Here is an 8332-nt window from a genome sequence, read left to right as displayed (position 1 = left end):
TCGAAAAATCCAAAAAAAAAAATACAAAATCATAAAAACCAAAAATATTTTATGTTTCTTGTTAAGTCTAGTGTCTCATTTTAAGTTTGGTGTCTTGCATGCATTGTTTATTTGGTCTTGGTTCTATTTTCAAGTCAATAATATAGGGAACTGAAGATTCAGTACATGCAGCAGAGAAATTATACAGAAAAAGCTGGGCGTTCAAAACGCCCAGTGAAGAAGGAAAGACTAGCGTTTAAACGCCAGCTAGGGTGCCTGGCTGGGCGTTTAATGCCCAAAAGGGTAGTGCTTTGGGCGTTAAACGCCAGAATGTGCATCATTCTGGGCGTTTAACGCCAGGATGGCACAAGAGGGAAGATTTTGTTTTTAATGCAAATTTTTTTTCAAGTTTTCAAAATTTTTCAAAATCAAATCTTTTTCAAATCATATTTTTTCAATCATATGTTTTCAAAATCAATTTCTTTCCTTTTTCAAAAATACTTGCTATCAATTAATGATTTGATTCAACATTTCAAGTATGTTGCCTTTTCTGTTGAGAAAGGTTTAATGTCTAAATCATATCTTTTCTTGTTAGCCAAGTCATTAATTTTTAAAATCAAATCTTTTTAAATTGTTTTTCAAATCATATCTTCTCAATCACATCTTTTTAAAACCATAACTTTTCAATCATATCTTCTTAATCACATCTTTTTCAAACATAGTTTTCAATCATATCTTTTTGATTTCTAATTTCAAAAATCACTTGATTTTTTTTTCAATCTTAGTTTTCGAAAATCAATTACTTTTTTAAAATATTTTTAAAATCTTTTACTTAATTTTCGAAAAATCTCTTCCTCTCTTCTCACATCCTTCTATTTATGGAGTACCACTCCTCCTCAATGCACAATTCGAACTCTATCTCACTAAGTTCAAATTCTTCTACCTCTTCCTTCTATTTTTCTATTCCTCTGACACCTCAAGGAGTCTCTATACTGTGACATAGAGGATTCCATACTTTCTTGTTCTCTTCTCTTTCATATGAGCAGGAGCAAAGACAAAGGCATTCTTGTTGAAGCTGACCCTGAACCTGAAAGGACCTTGAAGCGAAAGATAAGAGAAGCTAAAGCACAACTCTCTGTAGAGGACCTAACAGATTTCTTCAAAGAAGAAGAACCTATGGCAGCCGAAAACAACAACAATGCCAACAATGCAAGGAAGGTGCTGGGTGACTTTACTGCACCTACTCCCGACTTCTATGGGAGAAGCATCTCTATCCCTGCCATTGGAGCAAACAACTTTGAGCTTAAGCCTCAATTAGTTTCTCTGATGCAACAGAATTGCAAGTTCCATGGACTTCCATTGGAAGATCCTCATCAGTTTTTAGCTGAATTTTTGCAAATCTGTGACACTGTCAAGACTAATGGGGTTGACCCTGAAGTCTACAGACTTATGCTATTCCCTTTTGCTGTAAGAGACAGAGCTAGGATATGGTTGGACTCACAACCTAAAGAAAGCCTGAACTCTTGGGAAAAGCTAGTCAATGCCTTCTTGGCAAAGTTTTTTCCACCTCAAAAATTGAGTAAGCTTAGAGTGGAAGTCCAAACCTTCAGACAGAAGGAAGGAGAATCCCTCTATGAAGCTTGGGAAAGATACAAACAATTGATCAGAAAATGTCCTTCTGACATGCTTTCTGAATGGAGCATCATAGGTATTTTCTATGATGGTCTGTCTGAACTATCCAAGATGTCTTTGGATAGCTCTGCTGGAGGATCTCTTCATCTGAAGAAGACGCCTACCGAAGCTCAAGAACTAATTGAAATGGTTGCAAATAACCAATTCATGTACACTTCTGAAAGGAATCCTGTGAACAATGGGACAAATCAGAAGAAAGGAGTTCTTGAGATTGATACTCTGAATGCCATATTGGCTCAGAACAAGATATTGACTCAGCAAATCAATTTGATTTCTCAAAGTTTGTCTGGAATGCAAAATACACCAGGCAGTATGATGAGCGGATAATTTGTACGCTTTTTAGCATTGTTTTTAGTATCTTTTTGGTAGTTTTAGTTGAGTTTTTATTATATTTTTATTAGTTTTTAGTTAAAATTCACTTTTCTGGACTTTACTATGAGTTTGTGTGTTTTTCTATGATTTCAGGTATTTTCTGGCTGAAATTGAGGGATCTGAGCAAAAATCTGATCCAGAGACTCAAAAGGACTGCAGATGCTGTTGGATTCTGACCTCCCTGCACTCGAAGTGGATTTTCTGGAGCTACAGAAGCCCAATTGGCGCGCTCTCAACGGCGTTGGAAAGTAGACATCCTGGGATTTCCAGCAATATATAATAGTCCATACTTTGCCCAAGATTTGATGGCCTAAACTGGCGTTCAAAGTCACCTCAAGAAATTCCAGCGTTAAACGCCGGAACTGGCACCTAATTGGGAGTTAAACGCCCAAACTGGCATAACAGCTGGCGTTTAACTCCAAGGAGAGTCTCTACACGAAAATACTTCAATGCTCAGCCCAAGCACACACCAAGTGGGCCCGGAAGTGGATTTTTATGTCATTTACTCATCTCTGTACACCCTAGGCTACTAGTTCTCTATATATAGGACCTTTTACCATTGTATTTTTCATCTTTGGACATCTAGTTCTTAGATCATTGGGAGGCTGGCCTCACGGCCATGCCTAGACCTTGTTCTTATGTATTTTCAACGGTGGAGTTTCTACACACCATAGATTAAGGTGTGGAGCTCTGCTGTACCTCGAGTATTAATGCAATTACTATTGTTCTTCCATTCAATTCCGCTTGTTCTTGTTCTAAGATATCACTTGTTCTTCAACATGATGAATGTGATGATCCGTGACACTCATCATCATTCTCACTCATGAACAAGGTGACTGACAACCACTTTTGTTCTACAAGCAACCAAGGCTCTAGTGAATATCTCTTGGATTCTTTAATCGGAATCTTCGTGGTATAGGCAGGACCTGATGGCGGCATTCAAGAGAATCCGGAAGGTCTAAACCTTGTCTGTGGTATTCTGAGTAGGATTCAATGACTGAATGACTGTGACGTGCTTCAAACTCCTAGCAGGCGGGGCGTTAGTGACAGACGCAAAAGTATCGATGGATATTATTCCGGCCTGACCGAGAACCGACAGCTGAATTCCGCTATGCTGTGACAAGAGCATATGCAATCGCTTTCACTGAGAGGATGGGAGGTAGCCATTGACAACGGTGAAACCCTACACGAGCTTGCCATGGAAAGGAGCAAGAAGGATTGGATGAAGACAGTAGGAAAGCAGAGAGACGGAAGGGAAGGCATCTTCATATGCTTGTCTGAAGCTCTTACACCAATGATATACATAAGTATCTCTATCTTTATCCTTATGTTATTTTCGTTCATCATCTATACCCATTTGAGTCTGCCTGACTGAGATTTACAAGGTGACCATAGCTTGCTTCATACCAACAATCTCCGTGGGATCGACCCTTACTCGCGTAAGGTATTACTTGGACGACCCAGTGCACTTGCTGGTTAGTTGTGTGAAGTTGTAGTGATCACAATTTCGCGCACCAAGTTTTTGGCGCCGTTGCCGGGGATTGTTTTGTGTATGGACAACTGACGGTTCATCTTGTTGCTTAGATTAGGTATTATTTTTCTTCAGAGTTCTTAAGAATGAATTCTAGTGTTTCAAGGTGATGTTCTTATCATCACCAAAGCTGATTGATCATCATCAATTTAGCTCTTGAATGCAATGTCCTGCTGAAGCTTAGCTAGCTATGTCTAATTCCTTTAGACTAAAGCTTTAGACTAACATTGCATGATTCCTGAAATTCTCATCAAGAATTTTGATACTTTTATTTTCTTCTTCCACTTAATTTTCGAAAAATCCAAAAAAAAAAAACTACAAAATTATAAAAACCAAAAAGATTTTATGTTTCTTGCTTGAGTCTAGTGTCTCATCTTAAGTTTGGTGTCAATTACATGCATTCATTCATATGTCTTAAGGATCTTCAAGTAATTCTTGATGATTTCCTACTCTGATCTTTGAATTCTTCTGACTTGAGTGTTTATGTGTCTCATATAGTGTCAGTAGTATACAAACTGCTAAGTTTGGTGTCTTGCATGCATTGTTATTTGATTCTTGTTGCATTTTGATTATTAAAAATCCAAAAATATTTTTAATTTGTGTCTTTTCAAGTCAATAATACAGAGAATTGAAGATTCAGAACATACTGCAGAGGAATCACACAGAAAAAGCTGGGCATTCAAAAATGCCCAGTGAAGAAGACAGACTGGCGTTTAAACGCCAGCCAGGGTACCTGGTTGGGCGTTTAACGCCCAAAGAGGTAGCATTTTGGGCGTTAAACGCCAGAATGTATACCATTTTGGGCGTTTAACGCCAGGATGGTGCTAGGGGGAAGATTTTGTTTTTCAAATCAATTTTTTTTCAAGTTTTCAAAGTTTTTCAAAATCAAATCTTTTTCAAATCATATCTTTTCAATCAAATGTTTTCAAAATCAATTTCTTTCCTTTTTCAAAGATACTTACTAACAATTAATGATTTGATTGAACATTTTTTGCCTTTTCTGTTAAGGAAGGTTTTATGTTTGAATCATATCTTTTCTTGTTAGGCAAGTCATAAAATTTTAAAATCATATCTTTTAAAATTATTTTCAAATCATATCTTTTAAAATTGTTTTCAAATCATATCTTTTCAATCACATCTTTTTAAAACCAATCATATCTTCTTAACCACATCTTTTTCAAAATAGTTTTCAATCAAATCTTTTTAATTTCTAATTTCAAAATCTTTTTCAAAAATCACTTGATTTCTTTTCCACTTTGAATTTTCGAAAATTATCAAACAGTTTTTCAAAATGTTTTCAAACTTTTTAATTTAATTTTCGAAAATTCTCTTCCCTCCTTCCCACATCCTTCTATTTATGGACTAACACTATCCCTTAATGCAAAATTCGAACTCCATCCTCTTGGACAAGTTCGAATTTGCTACTTCTGTTTTCTACTTTTCTTTTCCTCTGACACCTCAAGGAATCTCTATACTGTGACATAGAGGATTCCATATTTTCTTGTTCTCTTCTCTTTCATATGAGCAGGAACAAAGACAAAGGCATTCTTGTTGAAGCTGACCCTGAACCTGAAAGGACCTTGAAGAGAAAGCTAAGAGAAGCCAAAACACAACTCTCTTTAGAGGACCTGACCGAATTCTTCAAAGAAGAAGAACACATGTCAGCCGAAAACAACAACAATGCCAACAATGCAAGGAAGGTGCTGGGTGACTTTACTGCACCTACTCCCAACTTCTATGGGAGAAGCATCTCTATCCCTGCCATTGGAGCAAACAACTTTGAGCTTAAGCCTCAATTAGTTTCTCTAATGCAACAGAATTGCAAGTTCCATGGACTTCCAATGGAAGATCCTCATCAGTTTTTAGCTGAGTTCTTGCAAATCTGTGACACAGTCAAGACTAATGGGGTTGACCCTGAGGTCTACAGACTGATGCTATTCCCTCTTGCTGTAAGAGACAGAGCTAGGACATGGTTGGACTCACAACCTAAAGAAAGCCTGGACTCATGGGAAAAGCTAGTCAATGCCTTCTTGGCAAAGTTCTTTCCGCCTCAAAAATTGAGTAAGCTTAGAGTGGAAGTCCAAACCTTCAGACAGAAGGATGGAGAATCCCTCTATGAAGCCTGGGAAAGATACAAACAATTAATCAGAAAGTGTACCTCAGACATGCTTTCTGAATGGAGCATCATAGGTATTTTCTATGATGGTCTCTCTGAACTATCCAAGATGTCTTTGGATAGCTCTGCTGGAGGATCTCTTCATCAGAAGAAGACGCCTACAGAGGCTCAAGAGCTCATTGAAACGGTTGCAAATAACCAATTCATGTACACTTCTGAAAGGAATCCTGTGAACAATGGGACTAGTCAGAAGAAAGGAGTTCTTGAGATTGATGCTCTGAATGCCATTCTGGCTCAGAACAAGATATTGACTCAACAAGTCAATTTAATTTCTCAAAGTCTGTCTGGAATGCAAAATGCACCAAGCAGTACTAAGGATGCTTCATCTAAGGAAGAAGCTTATGATCCTGAGAACCCTTCAATGGAAGAGGTGAACTACCTAGGAGAACCCTATGGAAACACCTCTAATTCTTCATGGAGAAATCACCCAAATTTCTCATGGAAGAATCAAGAGAGACCTCAACAAGGTTTCAACAATAATGGTGGAAGAAACAGGCTTAGCAATGGCAAGCCTTTTCCATCATCTTCTCAGCAACAGACAGAGAGTTCTAAGCAGAGCACTTCTGACTTAGCAACAATGGTCTCTGATCTAATCAAGACCACTCAAAGTTTCATGACTGAAACAAGGTCCTCCATCAGAAATTTGGAAGGACAAGTGGGACAGCTGAGCAAGAAAGTTACTGAACTCCCTCCTAGTACTCTCCCAAGCAATACAGAAGAAAACCCAAAAGGAGAGTGCAAAGCCATCAATATGGCCGAATATGGAGAGGAAAGAGAGGAGGTGGACGCCACTGAGGAAGACCTCAATGGGCGTGTACCAATCTCCTCTGAGTTCCCCAATGAGGAACCATGGGAATCTGAGGCTCAAAATGAGACCATAGAGATTCCATTGGACTTACTTCTGCCTTTCATGAGCTCTGATGAGTATTCCTCCTCTGAAGAGGATGAGTATGTCACTGAAGAGCAAGTTGCTAAATACCTTGGAGCAATCATGAAGCTAAATGACAAGTTATTTGGAAATGAGACTTGGGAGGATGAACCTCCTTTGCTCACCAAAGAACTGGATGACTTGTCTAGGCAGAAATTACCTCAAAAGAGACAAGATCCTGGGAAGTGCATGGATGAATTCATCATCCTTGGCAGACCCTTCCTAGCCACAGCAAAGGCTGTGATTGATGTTGATGGAGGTGAACTAATCATTCAAGTGAATGAAGAATCCTATGTGTTTAAGGCTCAAGGATATCCCTCTGTCACCATGGAGAAGAAGCATGAAGAGCTTCTCTCAAATCAGAGACAAACAGAGCCCCCACAGTCAAGCTCTAAGTTTGGTGTTGGGAGGCCACAACCAAACTCTAAGTTTGGTGTTGAACCCCCACATTCAAACTCTAAGTTTGGTGTTGGGAGGTTCCCACATTGCTCTGAGTATCTGTGAGGCTCCATGAGAGCCCTCTGTCAAGCTACTGACATTAAAGAAGCGCTTGTTGGGAGGCAACCCAATGATTATATTTTATCTATTTCCCTTTGTTATTTTATGTTTTTTGTAGGTTGATGATCATAAGAAGTCACAAAATCCATTGAAAAAGCAAAAACTGAATGAAAAACAGGAAGAAAAACAGCACACCCTGGAGGAAGAACCCACTGGCGTTTAAACGCCAGTGAGGCTAGCAGTTGGGCGTTTAACGCCCAGTCTGGCACCATTCTGGGCGTTTAACGCCAGAAAGGGGCACCAGACTGGCGTTAAACGCCAGGAAAGGGCTAGAACCTGGCGTTAAACGCCAGAAATGGGCACCAGCCCGGCGTTTAACGCCAGAAATGGCTCAAAACGTGGATTTTGATGCCATTTGGTGCAGGGATGACTTTTCCTTGACACCTCAGGATCTGTGGACCCCACAGGATCTCCACCAACCCCACCACTCTCTCTCTTCTTCTTCACCCATTCACCAATCACCTCAACATCTCTTTCTCTTCACCACTCACATCCATCCTTCATAAAACACTACTTCTTTCCCTAATAGCCGAAACACAAAGCCATTCCCTTCTTCCTCATTTCTTCTTCTTCTACTCTCTTCTTTCTTCTTTTACTCGAGGACGAGCAAACCTTTTAAGTTTGGTGTGGTAAAAGCATTGCTTTTTGTTTTTCCATAACCATTTATGGCATCCAAAGCCGGTTCATATAGAAAGCATGACCTCAAGCCCATCACCAAGAGAAAGAAAGAGCCGCCATCACTAAGGTGGACCCGTTCTTTAATCTCCTTGTTCTTTATTTTTCTGTTTTTCGAATTTTAGTGCTTTATGTTTATCCATGTTTGTGTCTTATGATCATTAGTGTCTTAGTGTCTATGCCTTAAAGCTATGAATATGAATCCATCACCTTTCTTAAATGAAAACTGTTTTTATCACAAAAGAACAAGAAGTACAGGATTTCAAATTCATCTTTAAAACTAGCTTAATTAGTTTGATGTGGTGACAATACTTGTTGTTTTCTGAATGTATGCTTAAACAGTGCATATGTCTTTTGAATTTGTGGTTCATGAATGTTAAAATTGTTGGCTCTTGAAAGAATGATGAAAAAGGAGACATGT

At 38.8% G+C, this 8332-nt stretch overlaps 1 non-coding gene across 1 annotated transcript; it reads right to left on the bottom strand.

Annotated features, from left to right (window-relative positions):
* Nucleotides 1–1560: 1560 nt before the first annotated feature.
* On the bottom strand, nt 1561–1668 carry LOC130958680 (small nucleolar RNA R71). Its single transcript, XR_009077790.1, has one exon. It is a non-coding gene; the product is annotated as a small nucleolar RNA R71 (small nucleolar RNA).
* Between the last annotated feature and the right edge of the window lie 6664 nt (nt 1669–8332).

This window comes from Arachis stenosperma, chromosome 10, assembly GCF_014773155.1.
Source record: "Arachis stenosperma cultivar V10309 chromosome 10, arast.V10309.gnm1.PFL2, whole genome shotgun sequence".
In the NCBI taxonomy this organism is placed as follows: Eukaryota; Viridiplantae; Streptophyta; class Magnoliopsida; order Fabales; family Fabaceae; genus Arachis; species Arachis stenosperma.
This window is presented reverse-complemented; position numbering and strand designations above follow the sequence as displayed.